The sequence below is a fragment of the Camellia sinensis genome, chromosome 11, assembly GCF_055761805.1.
Source record: "Camellia sinensis isolate YWXY chromosome 11, ASM5576180v1, whole genome shotgun sequence".
In the NCBI taxonomy this organism is placed as follows: Eukaryota; Viridiplantae; Streptophyta; class Magnoliopsida; order Ericales; family Theaceae; genus Camellia; species Camellia sinensis.
Genome location: NC_138971.1, coordinates 28,716,553 through 28,736,211, shown reverse-complemented (window position 1 = coordinate 28,736,211; position 19,659 = coordinate 28,716,553). Strand labels below are relative to the sequence as shown.

General features: G+C 34.8%; 1 pseudogene across 1 annotated transcript; it reads left to right on the top strand.

Annotated features, from left to right (window-relative positions):
- The first annotated feature begins 882 nt into the window (after window positions 1–882).
- On the top strand, window positions 883–18,110 carry LOC145802213 (putative potassium transporter 17; annotated as a pseudogene). The gene is made up of 8 exons (XR_014344543.1): window positions 883–1,038; window positions 9,067–9,274; window positions 14,565–14,780; window positions 14,888–14,938; window positions 15,493–15,754; window positions 16,446–16,498; window positions 16,582–16,951; window positions 17,231–18,110. The product of XR_014344543.1 is annotated as a putative potassium transporter 17 (transcript).
- The last annotated feature ends 1,549 nt before the right edge of the window (window positions 18,111–19,659 follow it).

The following is a 19,659-nucleotide window of genomic DNA, read 5'->3' as shown; positions in this document are numbered from 1 at the left end:
ATTAGAATTTTAAATTTATATTGTGTCAATTTTAAATTTAAATTAATATATTACTTTCCATATTTAGTCACCTGCAAATTTAAATTTTGAAATGGATTAATATATTTTTCATCTTTTTTAAATTTGATATAATTTTTATTTGAAAGTTATAAATCAAAAGATAATAATTTTTATTTATTTATTTATTTTCAGGAATAAAACTAACTAATAAAAGATTTTTTAACTTTTAAAAATCAAAAAATTATGAAATTTAAATTAAAAACTTAGAGTTTTTAGAGGTTTTATGGATTAAAAATCCCCTTTTACTTATATAATATATAGATAGATAGATAGATATATTCCATTCTATATAATTAATATGTTTCTAACATTTGGTTTTGATTTTTAGAATCCACTTTTTAAAAAATTTTACTTTTTCATTTTTCATATTTTTTTATTTTCACAAAATTTTAAAAATATTTTAAACATTTTTTTTTTAAATTTTTAAACACATCTAACGTAAATATACTTACAAAATATAATATTTGTGAATTTGTTTTAAAAAAAAATTCACTAAATACCAATAATACAAAAAATATAAAAATTTAATACATTTTTTATATTTTTCTGTATGTATTAATTTTTTAAAATATTTTTTTATTTAAATAAATTTAAGTAAGGTGTATCTAAAAAATTAAAAAATTATTTAAAATTTTAAAAATATTTATTAAAATTAAAAAAATATATAAAAAATAAAAAACTCAATTTAAAAAAAATTAAATTCAAAAAGATTTTTCCTTCTTTTGTTCTATAAAAACAAATTCCACAATCCCACCTGACAAATCGAATACGCCTTCTGTTCCATTCTCTCTCTAAGAGAGAGAGAGACAGAGAGAGAGAGCAATGAAGAGAGAAGTGTTAGTTGTGGAATGTGAGATAGATCGGCAACCCAGAATCCTTGACTCGGTCGCCACTCGGTCGGACGACGTCGCTTTGGTGGTGTTTGATTCCGCCGCTTCTCCTCCTCCTCCTCCTCCAATCCCACCTGCAGGGGACAAGGTACGTATGCGTGTCTCAAAATTTTGTACTTCTCTCCAATTTATATTGGACTGGAGGGTGCTCTTAACCAGTCGCGCAACCTATATGGATAATCTAACTCGTCCACTATTTCATCAATGTAAAAAAATTACATTAATGGGATCAATATTTAAAAAAGAGAACCGGTGAACGAATCCAAAAAGTGATCGAGTAGACAAATTCCTTTACGGGTTGAAAAATGCTTGAGACCCGCACTAATGCACTGTCACAGTGTTGCTGTGCCTTGTTTTTTTTTTTTTTGGTTTTTTTTTTTTTGAGTGTATGCCAACTTAGTGGTGCTTTAGAGCACCACATTTAGTGGCACGTAGCATTGCTCATAAGTAATAAAATTATAAATTAAAAAAATTAAATTATCTTAAATATTTTTTCTAATATTTTTTTAATAAAAAATATAATAATATATTTTAAAATATTATTAATTTTAATTTTGGAAGAAGAAACCAAATATTTAATATTCCATGTTAGATAATGTCTCAATGGGACCACATAATTAAATGTGGTGTTATCATTTATAAGAAGCCTACAATTTAAGTGATTCAATTTAGTTAATAGGCTTAAGGGTATAGGTGTTATGGACCTAATGTGTAGATACTAGTTGTATAATTTCTATTTCTATGAGGGGCAGAAATAGAAATTAAAACATATTGTGGTATCAGAGCGGTTATATCATGTGTATTGTCAGAATTGATATCCTTTATTCATTCTATTTAGTTTCCTGGAATCAGATTCTGAATTTTCTTATGGATGTAAATTCTGTTTTTTCCTATTTTGTTCTGTGAAAATGGCAATCTGTTTTCTGGAATTGTAAAATGATTCGGTGGGCAGTTTTTTTTTATATATGTATATATATACTTGGAATTGCTGCAGATTATATAATATATACGGGGTCACAAATTTAGAAATCTTTAAATTTAATGTAATTTCATACAACGTCTACGGAAATTTAATTTTCTAATGTTCTAAATATAAGTCAATTCAAACAAGGTGTCACAAAAGTGATCTCTTGTCTAGATTGTTTTATATGGAATGTTTTGAAATTCATGTCTATGTATCTCATGCGGGTATTTATCGGTCCAAAGACATGATTAAGACTTGGCAGAATTACACACACATTTTGTGGTGATAAACATGTGCCAATTGTCAAGGAAACCTAATGTGAATAATAAATCCATCAAAAGATAGATTTGTTATTTGACATAACTTCTTGTCAATGTTTGATCATTACAACAAGAATACCACTTACAGTTAATATCACTACCCAAAGGGTTGGTATTAATGTTGTGCTAGGTATCTTGAGATGTTGTCATTAAATTAATTTATTTAGAGATTATCTGTTTGGTAACTTAATGTGAGTATAATTGTTTATTCCTTTTATTTTCTTTTCGATTCAGCTTTAATGTCGACTACTTCAATCTCTGCCAACATGAACAATGTTCCAATGTTAAATGGAACAAACTTTAAGGACTGGAAAGAGAACATATTGATTGTTCTCGGCTGCATGGACATAGACTTGGCATTAAGGATGCCAAAACCGAATGCTCTCACTGCACAAAGTACTCATGAGGAAACTGTGTACTTTGAAAAGTGGGATCGCTCTAACAGGCTAAGTCTTGTGATCATGAAGCGTGGGATTCCAGAAGTTTTTCGGGGTGTAATAACAGAGGATGTTACAGTTGCCGGTGAGTTTCTTTTAGAAATTCAAAAGCGTTTTGCTAAAAACGATAAGGCTGAAACAAGCACGCTTTTAGCAAGCTTGATTTCAATAAAGTACAAAGGCAAGGGTAATGTTCGCGAGTACATCACGGAAATGTCTCATCTTGTTTAAAACTTAAGGCACTAAAGCTCGACCTATCTGATGATTTGCTCGTGCATTTAGTTCTCATCTCTCTTCCTGCACAATTTAACCAATTTAAGGTCAGTTATAACTGCCAGAAGGAGAAATGGACTCTCAATGAGCTCATTTCATTTTGTGTGCAAGAGGAAGAGAGATTGAAGCAAGAAAGGACTGAAAGTGCTCATCTAGCAAGCACCTCCAAGCATACGGGCAAAAGAACGCATAAGGGAAAGGAAGTTGCTATTCCTCAGGGTCCGGAACCAAAGAAACAGAAAACGCAGGATGGTTGTTTCTTTTGTGGCAAGCCCGGACACAGAAAGAAGGATTGTGCCAAATACGTCGCCTGGCGTATAAAGAAAGGTCCATTTCATGTTTTGGTCTGTTCTGAAATAAATTTAGCTTCAGTACCAAGAAACACTTGGTGGGTAGATTCTGGTGCTACTACTCACATATGTGTTTCTATGCAGGGTTGCCTGAACTACTGAAAGTCAACTGATGCTGAAAGATACATCTTTGTGGGTGATGGCAAGTCAATAGAAGTGCAGGCAATAGCGCACTTTAGATTATTACTGCAAACTGGTTATTATTTGGATTTATTAGACACTTTTGTTGTACCGTCCTTTAGACGGAATTTAATTTCTGTTTCTGTATTGGACAAATTGGGATATTATTGTTCTTTTGGAAATATGAAGTTTAGTATGTCTATTAATTCCAATGTTATTGGTACTGGTTTACTTAATGTGTTTGATAATCTATATTTGCTCGAAACTATTGCATCTTATAATGTAACCTTGCACGTGGAATCACGAGGTACAAAACGTAAATTAACTAAGAAAAATTCAGCCTCATTATGGCACAAACGCCTAGGTCACATCTCTAAATCTAGAGTTGAGCGCCTTGTGTCTGATGGAATTTTGGACTCTCTTGATTTTTCAGATTTTGATGTCTGTGTTGAGTGTATCAAGGGAAAACAGACCAAAATAAAGAAATATGGTGCCCATAGGACTACAGATGTCTTATAACTAATTCATACGGACATTTGTGGCCCATTCCCTATGGCGTCTTGGAATGGTCAACAATATTTTATCACATTCATAGACGACTATTCCAGATATGGGTATCTATTTCTTATCCATGAGAAATCACAGTCTTTGGACGTATTCAAAAAATTTAAAGCCGAAGTTGAGTTACAACTCAACAAACGGATTAAAAGTGTCAGGTCTGACCGTGGTGGTGAATACTATGGCAGATATGATGGATCAGGTGAAGAACGTCCAGGACCGTTTGCAAAATACCTGGAGGAATGTGAAATCGTCCCACAATACACCATGCCAGGATCACCTAGCATGAATGGTGTATCTGAGAGACGAAATCGGACTCTTAAGGATATGGTAAGAAGTATGATCAGTCATTCTACTTTACCAGAGTCCCTCTGGGGTGAGGCTCTAAAGACAGCAACTTATATCTTAAATCGGGTGCCAACTAAAGCAGCTGCAAAAACACCTTATGAGCTTTGGGTAGTCTAAAACATTTGCATGTGTGGGGGTGTCCTGTTGAGGCGAGTCCTTATAAACCTCATGAACGAAAATTAGACTCTAAAACCATTAGCAGCTACTTTATTGGCTATGCCGAACGATCACGGGGTTACAAGTTTTATGATCCCACAAATAGGTCAATATTTGAGACGGGAATTGCAACATTTTTTGAGGATGTCGAGTTTGGGAGGAGAAATCCAGTTAGAGACATTGTCTTTGAGGAGGAAGCAGGAGTAATCCCACTTCCTACTACTACTTTTGACCAATCACAGTTTCCTATACCTGTCATTGCTCGAGAAGTAATTTCGAATCCTCAACTAGACAATGTTGTTCAAGATAATATAGTTCAAACCCCCATTCAAGATGAGGTAATTGTTCCTGAGGAACAAACTCTACAACCTCAACCTCAAGAATCTGTGCCATTAAGGCGATCCACCAGAGAAAGGAGATTTGCATTTTCAGATGATTATATTGTATATCTCCAGGAACATGAGGTAGAAAATGGAATGTCGAAAGATGATCCAATCAACTTTCGTCAAGCCATGGAAAGTTCCAACTCTCATAAGTGGATAGAAGCCATGAATGAAGAATATAAGTCTATGCAAGACAATAAAGTTTGGGAACTTGTCTCATTACCAGTTGGTGCGAAGCCCGTAGGTTGTAAATGGATATTTAAAACCAAAAGAGATTCAAATGGTAATGTGGAGAGGTATAAGGCACGTCTTGTAGCCAAAGGCTTTACTCAAAAAGAAGGAATTGACTTTAAAGAAACTTTCTCTCCAGTTTCTTCGAAAGATTCTTTTAGGACAATTATGGCGCTTGTTGCATATTTTGATCTTGAGTTGCATCAGATGGATGTCAAAACAGCTTTTCTTAATGGTGACATTAAAGAAACAATTTATATGGTGCAGCCAGAAAACTTTGTGTCAGGAGACCCAAAGAATATGGTTTGCAAATTGACTAAATCCATCTATGGACTCAAACAAGCTTCTCGTCAGTGGTACTTCAAATTTCATCAAATTCTCACTTCGTATGGTTTTGAAACTAATGTTGCTGATGAATGTGTGTATCACAAGTTCAGTGGGAGTAAACACATATTTTTGGTTTTATATGTTGACGACATATTGCTTGCCACAAACGATATAAACTTATTGCATGACACCAAGAGATTTCTATCTAAGAATTTTGAAATGAAAGATCTTGGTGATGCTTCCTTTGTATTAGGAATCGAAATACTCCGAGATCGTTCTCGGGGTATTCTGGGATTATCACAAAGGAGCTATATCGAAAAAATACTCATTAGATTTGGCATGCAAAATTGTAAATCAGGTGAAACCCCGATTGCTAAGGGAGACAAGTGTAGTCTCAGCCAATGCCCGAAGAACAGTCTTGAAATTCAAGAAATGCAGAAGATTCCTTATGCCTCAGCTGTAGGGAGTCTAATGTATGCTCAAGTATGTACGCGTCCGGATATTGCGTTTATAGTTGGCATGTTAGGCAGATATTTAAGTAATCCTGGCATGGATCATTGGAAAGCAGTCAAGCGTGTTATGCGATATTTACAGAGAACAAAGGAATATATGCTCACATATAGGAGATCGGATAAGTTAGAGGTCATTGGATATTCCGACTCCGATTTTGCTGGATGCCAAGACAGTAGGAAATCCACATCAGGCTATATTTATCTGTTAGCTGGCGAAGCAATTTCTTGGAGGTCTGCAAAGCAGACGCTCATAGCTTCATCCACCATGGCTGCAGAGTTTGTAGCATGTTATGAGGCATCAAACCAAGGGATATGGCTGCGGAATTTTGTCACTGGGTTGCGTATTTTGGAAGGCACTGAAAGACCACTTAAGATATATTGTGACAATAAGTCTGCAGTTTTATATTCCAATAACAACAGGAGCTCGACAAAATCAAAGCATATTGATATCAAGTTCCTAGTTGTAAAAGAAAGAGTGCAGAGTGGACAGATTTTCATAGAGCACATTGGGACAAACTCCATGATAGTGGATCCACTTACGAAGAAACTACCACCCAAGGTCTTTCATGAGCACACTGCTCATATGGGTGTTGTTTTATTTGAGAACATTCTGGTTTAGTGGGAGTTTGTATTTATATTACTGTTTTATGTCAGCCTTGAGTTTTATCTATGTAATTAGATTAATTTCTGCAGAAATGAAGTATTCAGTTTATTACGCTCTGTTACGTATTGTGAAGTATTGATCTCAATAAAGTTAAGTAGGACCAGTTGGACATAGGCATGTATGGATCACACCACATGTAATTTCCATGCTACGCATCCATGATTGATTTATGTCATTTAGCTATATTTGTATACGTGACCATTGGTGGGTCGAGTTACGATTGATGTAACGAAGACCGCTTTGATCCTATATTAATATAGTTAATGGACAAGATTGTTTGGATACCCTCAAGTTATGATAACAAATTTCTGAGCTCACTAAAGTTAAGCACATTTTTCAAGATACATATGTGGTCCAGTGGGAGATTGTTAGATAATGTCTCAATGGGACCACATAATTAAATGTGGTGTTATCATTTATAAGAAGCCTACAATTTAAGTGATTCAATTTAGTTAATAGGCTTAAGGGTATATGTGTTATGGACCTAATGTGTAGATACTAGCTGTATAATTTCTATTTCTATGAGGGGCAGAAATAGAAATTAAAACATATTGGTTAAAGTTGGTTTTCATTACCTTTCAGTTTTAAAACCAATAATGGTTAACTTATTGGTTTTCATTACCTTTCAGTTTTAAAACCAATAATGGTTAATTTATTGGTTTTCATTACCTTTCAGTTTTAAAACCAATAATGGTTAATTTATTGGTTTTTATTACCTTTCAGTTTTAAACCAATAATGGTTAATTTATTGGTTTTCATTACCTTTCAGTTATGAAAACCAATTACAACCTTTAAAAGGTTATGGTCCCTATTCCTTCCCAAGGTAAAAGATAAGAACACTGTTTTGTTTTTCTAAATCCTCTCAAGGAGAAACATAAGGTACCAAAGGGGAAAGGATTAGAAGGCAATAACATAGTCAATATCAAGGTTTTATTGACAATCAGACGCTTCCGTTTAACCGTTCATCGATGGATTCAGGTATGTCGTTTTAGTCTTGTTTTCTTGATGATATACATGGTAGATGATCCGAAACATGAAGTTTCATGTTCTGAAATTTATGTTTACATTCCATCCATATGATTTTAATTCAAATAATTTGATTGAAAGAAGAGTGAAAATTTTGAAGGGATATCAAAATTTCAAGTCTCTCTCCAATAAATTTAATAAAATCTCACATAAATTTTTTGGAAGAATTTTTTTTCTTATAAATAAGTGGAGACTTTCACAATAATTTTAAGCTCTCAATGAGATTTCTCATAAGAGAAGACTCTTGAAAGAGAGTTTATAATTAAAACTTTCTTATATTATATATATAGATATATGTAATAATAAAGAAAGAAAGAAAGAGAAGAAAGAATGAAAAAATAATTAGAAAATATCAAAACAATTCAAAATTTTTAATTTCTTTAACCTGGCCGATTTGTTTGACCCGTTACGGGTCACCCAGTTCGGCGGTCCAATAGTCTATTTTTTCGGTTTTCTCTAAATAAGTCGGTTTTTAGGTTGACACGGTTTAGGGGTATATCCGAACTGGAACCCCAACCGTTCAACCAGTCGAACCGGCCGATCCGGTCTGGTTTTCAAAACCATGGATGGGATATTGATAGTTATTTAATCAGATCAGAAAAGGTAACGGTAAATATGATTTTAAAAATAAATTATTAAATTATTAGTGTAACAAAAAAATGTCACAATTTTTTTTTTTTTTTTTTGTAATTATACATTATTTTTTGACAATTTAACAAATGAGGATTGAATTACAAAAGTGTTTAATATTTACTGGATGGATGTGGAGTTTTTTCTGTTATTACCAATTGTAAAGGTATTTTGGCTAAAACAAAAAAGCATCACAAAATTTCTGAATTATTGTGTGCTTTATAGTAATATAATACATCTATCTATCTATCTCTCTATACTATTATAAAGGTGTTGATGTTCTAGTTTTTGGGTTTTCTCAAAATACACTGATAGTAGTTATATGGCCAGTTATACCCTAAATTCTATTTGTTTTTTTCAAAATTAGAATTTTTTATCAAATAAAATTTACAATTAATTATTATTATTTTACTAACTTTTGTCATATCTATTTGTTGTTTTCCCTGATAATCAAACAAAGAACAATTATTTAGTTTACATTCTTTTTGTCTTTTCCCACAACAAATCCAAAAACAAATAGAATGTTAGACCATTGTCATTCTAGTCCTATGTCTCACTATAATTTTCATTTTTCAATTTTTTTTTTTTTTGGTTTTTTTTATACATGATCCAGTTGGGGTTTCCCAAATTTGTTAATTTGAAGTCGTTACATTTATGTTTAATAGTTCATTTAGAAATATTTGAAATTATTTACTACTCTAACTTCAATTCTGTCTCTTATCTTTTTTGTTTTTCTTCTTAATATGAAGTTTTAGTTTTAATTTTTGAGAATTTTTATAATTTGAAGTTGTGAGTAAAATCTCTTATGTTGGATCAGGGAACTCTAAAACTTGCTTACAAGACATTAGGAGTTGTTTTTGGAGGGCTTGTGACTTCCCCACTGTATGTTTATCCTTCAATGCAACTGAAATCTCCAATTGAAGATGATTACTTGGGTATTTACAGCATCATGTTTTGGACCCTCAGTCTAATTGGGGTCGTCAAGTATGCTTGCATAGCTCTCAGAGCCGATGATCAGGGTGAAGGTATAAAATAATTTAAATGATTCATTGTGGTTTTTATGTTTATTCTAATATCTAACATTGTGGCAAGGATTCCCTTTTTGCTTCCAAAATTTGGCCTTCTATATGTTTTGCTTTTATGTGACATATACCGTTTATCTTGCACTTTGTCATGAATTTGAGTCAATTCTTTCTTTGTCAATATAGTTTATCCTTTCTTTCAACTAGTCAGTAGTCTCTTTCATTTATAATTTTCTTTTTTTTCTTTTTTTATTATTTGGCTGCCTTGTTTTAAGTATGATGTAACAATTCCAAAATTAAATTGTGGGAGGACAATTTTGATGTGTTCCTTTAACTACACCCTTTTTTTCATTTCTTTGTCGTGAGAATTGTTATTATTGCTTGTTATTACGACATGTTTTTCTTTTTATCATTTTCCGATTTGGTTGAATTTTGTGTTTGGCCACTTGATCCAAATGGTTCTTTTCTTGGAAATACTTTCTCCTTCAACTTCTGTGTGCTAACAAATCTTGTCCATTTCTACTAGACAAAAGTGACCTAGAATTATGTTTGAGGCATGACCCGCAATTAGGCAAACATGGGTAATATGCTTTAAGGATGCTTTTGAATGGCTTTCGTGGTAACTGTTGGGGTGATGCCAAAAGTATGATTACATTTTTCCTATTTAACATGCTTCTGCTTTATCATTTGTAGGAGAAAAGATTGGCCTATTTGCAAATCCCATCAATGTTTTTTTTTTTGGCTCAAGAGATTTAAGGGGCAAGATTATTTGGAGATGTGTTTTTTTGGCTTTTCCACGAACCGTTTGGTATATGATAGAATGATAAGAGTTTTTTTTTTTTTTTTTGCATCACTATCAATAAATTTCTGTTTCTTGTGGGATCAAAGCGTGAAACCTAATTTTTGCCATGATTTTTGCATAGTGAATTGGGCAAAATGAGCCTTATTGGAAATAATTTTGTTACCAAGATTGATACTTCAAATCACGTTCGAAGAGCGATATGATGGACTTTCATCCTTCTATATGTAACGTATAAATTTTAAATACTATATCTAGTACCTTATTGTACGAAAAACTTGGTTTAAAAAGCTACTCTTAGAAAATAATGAAAATAATTTGCATGTTGCCAATGCCATTGCAAGATCAGAGGTAAAGAACTTCCTATTTGAGTGTTTTTATTCTGCTTTAATTTTGACGACAGCTATAAGACAATTTTTTAGGAGGCTTCTATTAAATTCAATGTATAAAGAGAGAAATACAGAGAATAATGTATCTATTGATGTATTATTGATTGATTTGAATATGTTTACAATGATTCCTATATATAGAAGATTCCGGTTAGCTCCTACAACGGTCTGACACAACCATACAGTGTCTTCACCAACGGTCTGACACGACCATACAGTGTCTCCTATCCTCTTTTATTTCATGTATTAGTCTATTTTCTTGTTTTGTTACTCTCTCCAAACTCAAGTTGGTTAGTTCCTATCCCCCTTGAGTTTGAGGGGAGCTGTTGAATGTAAAAAAAACTACATCTTACTCCACCTACCACTACCACCTACTACCACTTACTCCACCTACTACACACCTACCTACTCTACTCTTCTATATATGTTTACAATGATTCCTATATATAGAAGAGTAGAGTAGGTAGGTGTGTAGTAGGTGGAGTAGGTGGTAGTAGGTGGTAGTGGTAGGTGGAGTAAGATGTAGTTTTTTTTACATTCAACAGCCCCCCTCAAACTCAAGGGGGATAGGAACTAACCAACTTGAGTTTGAGTTTGGAGATAGTAACAAAACAAGAAAATAGACTAATACATAAAATAAAAGAGGATAGAAGACACTGTATGCTCGTGTCAGACCGTTGGTGAAGACACTGTATGGTTGTGTCAGACCGTTGTAGGAGCTAACCGGAATCAATGTCGGGACAATTTATGGGGTCATGCCGGACCGTTGTAGAAGCTAACCGGAATCAAAGTCGGGACAGTTTATGGGGTCATGCCGGACCGTTGGAGAAGCTAACCGGAATCAATGTCGGGACAGTTTATGGGGTCATGTCGGACCGATGTAGAATACACTGTATGATTGTGTATATAGGCTGCCCAAATATATAGACATGGATATATATATCGAGCCCTCAAAAGTCGCGCCCTCAAAAGGCACGCCCACTGCATCAAAAGCCGTGCCCGACAGAAATCATCGAGCGGCGAGCCATCAAAAGTCGCGCCAGACACGCGGCGATGCACGTGATCGACAGAGTGCGTATCGTCCTCTGCGTCATTGTCTTTATAAACCGATGCGGAGGCTGTGCAAACCAAACGAGTCTGAAACATCTGAACAAACCCTTTCGGACATTACCAGTCTGAAATCGCTGCTTCGCTGAAACACTTAGCAACCCAAAACATGGCCTCTTCATCCTGTGGTCTGCTCACTCTCTTTCCAGACCTCAACGAGTCCACAAGAGAGAAAACTGGTGCAGTTGCCCTTGAACCTCAACCAAGCGCCCCTGAGTTTGCTCCATTGACTTTTCCTATGCAGTCTGTGGAGCAAAGAATGGCAGCGCAATCAGATATTGAGGCCAATCAGTATACATTGAAGTCATGTGTGGAGACGATGACTGCAGTCACAAACTTGTCACACCGGCTGCAGAGTAGGACAAATGAGGTGCAGCAGTTAAACGCCCAACTGGCTCTGCTCCAGCGCATGTATAAGGATGCGCGAGCAGAGATATGCGTGCTAAAAGCGGAAAACAAGGAGCTGAAGCGGAAGGCCACCGTTATGTTCCGATTTGGAGGTCCACCATATGCTGCGGTGGAGGAGCAAGGGGGAGTGAACGGACTCGGCGGCGTGGGAAACACGGAGGCAACACCGTCAACGGCTGCTCAGGACGGAGGCAAGAAGAAGAGACCGGCGGCAGAGTAGAGAAGAAAAATCCTGCCTGTGGATGTGGTTGTTTGGGTTTTGTTTGTTTGTTTGTTTGTTTGTTTTTTTTTTGTTTATTTATTTATTTTTTTTTTTGGTGTAAAATTGTGATCGGGGTTGATCCCCGACATGAAGAAATGATAAGTTTGTAAAGTGTTTTTTTTTTTTTTTTTTTTTTTTTGTGTTTTGGTAGTGTTTTGTTTAAGAATAAAAAATAAAATGAAAGAAAACAAGGGATAAAGAAAATAGATAAAAAATATTTATAGATGGATTATATGAAAAAATTAGTGTGATTGTTTCAAAATAAAGTTGAGGTTAGTGCCCCTGCAAAAGATATATTATTGGAGAGTGGGTATTTAAAAAAAGATTAAAAGTGATTTGAAAAAATTAAATAAAAGTAATTGATTTTGAAATCAAACGGAGGAAAGAGAGGGACAAATCCATGTGATAAAGTGGAGAGAGAGAGAGAAGGTGAGAGTAGAGAGCATAATAATGAGTCAGGGGTCTGTCGGGTCCATGAGAGGTGGAGTATTATTTTATGAGAGAGTGAGAGGAAGTGATAATAAAACAATGTGTTTATCTGTGTATGATAGGAGAGAGAGAGAGAGAGAGAGAGAGTCCAAGACCAAGGGGGCTATTATGGGTACAATAGGAGGTAACCCTTTTCAGCTATGGAGAAAGTAATGGCTAGCTGATATTCAATTCTGTGTTATACAGAGATTTCCCATCATCTTCTTCACCAAAACTAACAATATCAAGAGCCACTTTTTTTTTTTTTTTTTTTTTTAACTTCCTTCCAATTATTTCCAATACCTTCTTGTCGTATTTGACAGGACTCCCTGCAAGTACAATAATCCTTTGTTGTTTCTTTTTGTTGAAGAACGAAGGCAGAGGTAGAGATCTCGGCGACGGAGATAGCGAGATCGCCAATCCGGCGTATACATCGCCGGAGACCGATTTGAGATCGCCGATTTGGATCTGCTTCGGTACGATTAGAACGTCGCTTGCCTTCTTCGCCGGCTGACGATGACCGTTGATCTTCGAACCGAGAGACTCGTCTCTCCTCAAAATCATCACCGGTCCCATCACGAGATTATTGTGATGGTAGTTGTTGTGGTTGTGACTCTTTCTCAGATCATCCAAACTCGCCGATCTACTCGATGCCAACGGCTTGTTCTTCTTCTGCTCCGGCCGAACCGCCGGCTTCCGGCTAAGGTTAGGGTTTCCATTGTTTTTCCGGCGATGGTGCTGAAACATAGGTTGAGCAATTCTGATCCGTTCGATCAAACAATCCTGCGGACGCAAAACCTCCGTTGGATAATTGCGGCGGAACTCCGCTGGAGTGAGATCGGAGGTCCGACCCGGGGTTGTTCAAGATGGATGATGGTGATGATGCTCTGATCTTGAAGGTGAAGTTCTGCCATGGAATTTGTTAGCAGCAGCAACAAGAAGATCAAATAATTTGTGGCAGCGGAGTGAATGTATGTGTAGAGGTTCGGCGGGCGGCCAAGGCGAGGCTGTTGCTCGCCGGTGAAGCGGAATTACTAGGTTCTCGACCTCGCTCTGATACCATATTAAATTCAATGTATAAAGAGAGAAATACAGAGAATAATGTATCTATTGATGTATTATTGATTGATTTGAATATGTTTACAATGATTCCTATATATAGAAGAGTAGAGTAGGTAGGTGTGTAGTAGGTGGAGTAGGTGGTAGTGGTAGGTGGAGTAAGATGTAGTTTTTTTTACATTCAACAGCTTCGAAATTTATTATTCATGCAACAATTTTTCTGTTCCTTCAGTTCAGTGTATCGTTTTGGTTGATGAAGTATTCTTATTGGTTGTGAAGACTTTCATATGTGCGAAGGAGGGTGGGGACCCTCTCAATATAGCAATTGCGTGGTGCTTTTGACAACATTGTCCTTACATTTCATTCTTGAGCCGCCCGTATTCTCTTATTAGGAAATTTGTTACCCACATTCAATGTTATAAACTCAGATTTAGATTAAACTTGTCCTTATGAAGTGAATTTGATATGTGGAAGCTTCTGGACTCAAAAGTTCTATTCAGAGGAAAGAATATGATCAATAAATCTTGCATGTTTTATAACCAAGTTGTTCTTCGACAATGGCTATGAGATGATACTAAAAGTCCTATATGGTCGATATACTTATCAAAACAAAAAGCTTGTTTGCGCGATACATTTAATTCTCTTATTATGACTAAATTTAAAACTAAAATTAAAATTCTTGTTTGCTCAATATATTAAATTTTCTTCTTGATTTGTAAGAACAATCTTTCCACATGTCACTTGCATCCATATGCATCTGCTTGCCTGATTTCTCAAATTCTGGATAATGATTTATTACAGGTGGAACATTTGCTTTATATGCATTACTTTGTAAGAATTTGGATATTGGAATTCTTTCTTCCAAACTTGTAGCTTTGAACTCAAGCTCTGAAAAGCGAAGTAGGCTGGGTATTTTTTTCGAAAAAAGTGTGGTCGCGAGAAGAGTGTTGCTTTTCATTGCAATGCTAGGCATGTTCATGCTAATCGATGATGGGATACTTACACCTGCAATCTCAGGTTTGTTACCATTCAACTATCCTTAACTCTTTTTTTTTTTTTTGGGCAGCAGTTTTTGTGTTTAATTGTTCATAACAATCTTCTATCTTTTATCAAAATTGTTCCAGTGTTATCAGCAATGGACGGCATAAGAGCACCTTTTCCTTCTGTCAGCAAATGTAAGTATTGACATGGAGTTCTGTAACTTTAGCTAGTTCCTAATATTTGATTGTCGTTAAGGTTCAATGACTATGACATCTTTTCAAGGTGTCATTTTCTTGAAATCAAAAGCCCTTTAACATTGTGTATTTTTTCAATTAAGCCTCTAATCTATTTTTTCATTCAAATAGGCCCCCTAACTTTCCAAATTGATTTAATTTAGTCCTTTTGTTACATTCTGTCTACTTTTTGCAGTTAAGCATATCATATGGTCCCTAACTAAATGGTAAATTGGTAAAATCAACATTAAAACCCACTTTTCTAGTATCAAAACAAACAGATAAGTAAACCCATTGTCGACCTTGGAAACTTGTGTTGGTGAAGGACTGAAACTATTTCTCTGTGAACTTGAGTTTTCTCCATTGAAATACTTGATATAAGCACTTGAGAACAGATATAATACATAAAAAGCATGATAGATGGAAGAGATCATACTAGCAACTCAAACTTTTTTCATTTTTATAGAGTTCAGTTCGTTTATGTGTTCACAGATTTCTTGGTTTTCAATTTGCAGCCTTAGTTGAAGTCCTGTCTGCAGTAGTTCTTATTGTTCTGTTCCTGCTGCAGAAGTACGGTACCTCACGAGTGAGTTTCATTTTCTCTCCCATTATGGGCGCATGGACCGTCACTACTCCTCTTATAGGAATTTATAGCATTATTCGTCATTACCCGAGCATATTCAAGGCGATATCACCGCACTACATCGTCAGTTTTTTTTTTGAGAAATGGAAAGGAAGGCTGGCTATTGCTTGTTGGCACCGTCCTTTGCATCACTGGTCAGCCTCCTATTTCTGGTCTATTACGTTGTGGTTCTTAACAAATGACACTACTGTTCTTTCCACAAACTTCTCTGGAAAGCATATTCCTCTAGCCTATAACTTGAATAGCAGTGCTAAATGCAAGTGTTAAAATTTTAAAATAATGTTTGAAAGCCATGATTAAGGTACTTCATTGCAGAAAGATTGAGGAAGATGATCAATTTTATAGTGGTTTAGATATAATGATTTTACAAGTAACAAGAAAGAATTGGTGCTTAAAGTTTTCTGTGTTTTGGCTTGTATATGTAGTTATGAAGGTCTTTACTAGGTTTGTTAACGAATTGGATTTGGATTGGATTTGGCGTATTTCGAATCCGTCCCAATTATAAAAATCTGACCCTGAACCCGTGCTGATTATGATAAATCCAATAAGAGATCACCCGAATCTGATTTATCTGGGAATTTTGATTTGAAAATTCAAATTTGTTATAGTACTTAATTTTTTTTCGTTTGAATATCATTTTCTTGATTTCTTGGTTGTTGTTGCCCATTGTTCAGAAAATGTTTTTTTTTTTTTTTTCTTTTCATATTTGTTTTAGAAGGTTGGGTTCAATTGCTTAGTTGGTCATGGTGGAAGAATCTATTGGTTAGGCGAGTAGGGTGTTCTAGACTCGCTTGATTCATTAATGTGAAATTTCACTTTTTTTAGGTTCGGAAGCACTGTTTGCTGATCTTGGTCATTTCAATCGGAAATCCATTCAGGTGTCGTATTTAGCTCACTATCTCATGAATTTCCATTTCTCTGATATTATGCAGCGGTTTTCTAACGCATTCTATCCTACCAGCTAGCCTTTCTATTTACTATATACCCATCGTTGGTTCTGACATATGCGGGACAAACAGCATACCTGATCAAAAACCCAAATAATCACGATGACGGGTTCTACAAGTTTGTACCAAAAACAATTTACTGGCCTATGTTCATTGTTGCCACGTTGGCAGCAATTGTTGCAAGTCAGTCACTGATATCGGCCACCTTTTCCATTATCAAGCAATCTGTCATGCTCGATTATTTCCCTCGAGTCAAGGTGGTGCACACATCCTCCAAGAAAGAAGGCGAGGTTTACTGCCCGGAAATCAATTACATCCTCATGATACTTTGTGTTGCTGTCATTCTCATTTTCGGTGATGGAAAGGATATCGGAAATGCTTTTGGTATGATAAACTAATTAACCTTGAATCTTTTTTTCTTTTTTAATCGAACATCTGAAAATTTACTTTCTAGTTTATCATAATGTTTTTCAAAAATAGTTCGCCAAATGTGTCTTTCAAATTTTTTTTTTTTAAATTTTTAAAAAACACAATCAAACACGTTTACTGCTTGCCGTTTGTTCTGTTCTGTTATGCAGCTTCTTTTTTCTTATTTTTATGTTATTTGGCTTTCTTATTATGCAAATTTAATGCATCTACTGATCGTTAAAACATTATTTACAGGTGTTGTTGTTAGCCTTGTTATGCTCATCACCACAATACTATTGACATTAGTCATGATCATGATTTGGCGAACTCCACCGGTGTTGGTTGCTCTTTACTTCATTGTATATTTTGTGATGGAAGGTGTTTACGTGAGTGCAGTTTCCACAAAAATCCCACAAGGTGGATGGATTCCATTTGCCATTTCTTTCATCCTTGCTTTCATCATGTTCGGTTGGTTCTATGGAAGCACAGAAAGATCCAGTATGAGCTATCCCACAAGATAGACAGAGACCAACTAAGAATGCTATTATCCGATCCCAAAGTCCAAAGAGTTCCTGGAGTTTGCTTCTTCTACACCATCATTCAAGACGGTTTGACCCCAATTCTCGGGCATTACATTAAGAACATGAAATCTCTTCACAAGGTTACTATTTTCACGACCTTTCGATACTTGTTGGTTCCCAGAGTTGTGCCACACGAAAGAATCGTTGTCAGCAAACTAGGCCTTAAAGGGGTATACAGATGTGTGGTTCAATATGGTTATGATGATTCTCTTGATCTTGAAGGAGACGATTTTGTGAGTCAAGTTATTGATAGATTGCAGGCACATATACAGAATGGCTCTGACTATGCACCGTCGGTTACTTCAGGGCTTGAGGAAGAGATATCTGATATGGAAGAGGCAAAGGTCACTGGCGCGGTTCATGTTCGGGGAAAGACAAGGTTTTATGTTGGTAAAAATTGTGGTTGGTTTGATAGGTATATGCTTGCATTCTATGAAGTTCTGCATAGGAATTGTAGGTCAGCATTGCCTGCTATGGGGGTGCCGTTATTGAAGCGTGTTGAGGTTGGAATGCTCTATGAGGTTTGAGAGAGAGAGAGAGAGAGAGAGAGTAGTGTAAAATACTGAAAATGAGAATGCATTGTGGTTTGATAGAGAGAGAGGTTAGTATAAAAGCCAAATTAAAGTTAAGGTTTAGGTAGTGTCAATTAGAATGTAATGTGGGTATAATTTATATACATATTTTGGATTTTGAGTGGAGATAAAATGTATCATAAAAAAATCAGTTATGCTAGGTATCATGAAAAACCTTTCATGAAAATAATCATGAAAGGTTTGTGACCTTTGGATTACACTTAGAATAAAGCACCACACATTAATCAAGGTAATCCAATGATCATAATTCTTTCATGATCATTTTCATGAAAAAAATTTCATGATCCCTAACTTTTCTCTAAAAAAATATATAAATGTAACAAGAAATAGTGGATTGCGGTTCAGAAGAAAAGGATCAATTTATAATTACAAGAAACTATTTCTCAATTTATGATTTTTTATATTTTTTGGTATAATTTGTGTACTGGTGAGATTTTGTGTTAATTGTTTGTATATTTATTTGATAAGAATTCAATTTCCAGATCATTAAAAAAAAATTTATTGGCTCAGAAAAAAAAAATGAAAAAAAGATAAATTACTTTTATCCCATTGTGGTTTGGTTTATGTGCATATTACTCATTTGAAAAAAAAGGTAAATCACACTTTGTCCTTTTATTTTTGATCACTTTCTCACTTTGGCTTTAAAATTTTTATTTTATTTTATTTTAACCATTCATGTTTTAAGCTTTTCCTAATTTACTTTTAAATTTAATTTATATTTAAAATTAGACAGAAAATATCACGATAATTGTCCCATATTATAAAAATTATATTATGATATTGAGATTTGAATGTGTTAGAAATGTAAGCTATATATAATAAAATATTTTTATACCACGTGACTGTCAATGTATCATGTTTTGTCTAACTTTTAACAGAAGTCAGTTTTAGAAGTAAATTAGAAAAAAACTTAAAACAAGAAGGGTCAAAGTGAAAAAAATAAAAATAAAATAAAAACAAACAAACAAACAAACAAACAAACAAACAAACTTTAAGAGCCAAAGTAAGAAAATGATCAAAAATAAAGGGGACAAAGTATAATTTATCATGAAAATAACCACATAACCCGCACTAATTTTTGTTAGGTTAATTCTATTTACACACCATTAATCCTCTAAGTACACACCATTACTTAGTACACACACATAATAATTTTTAGAGTTTAAAATATTTTAGTTCATACCTTAACTTTACATTTCTAGTCATGAGGTAACACACCACTTGTGTATTTGAATACACATCACGACCACACCCAAATATCTCTATCTTCAGATAGATCTTCATCGTCAGTGTTGAAGATCTCTAACGTCGACAGAGAGTTTCGTTCGGCTAGTGCATTCTCGTTGTTTCAGAATTTCATCGTCACTGTCGTTTTACCGTTGGCTTGCCAGTATATTATCGTCGTTTCTGATCTCCATCTTTGCCATTGTCTCGTTGTTGTTTCGTCGGTGCATTGTCAGTGTTGAAAATTTATCATTCTCATCCTTGATTCACACCTTTTATTCTCACA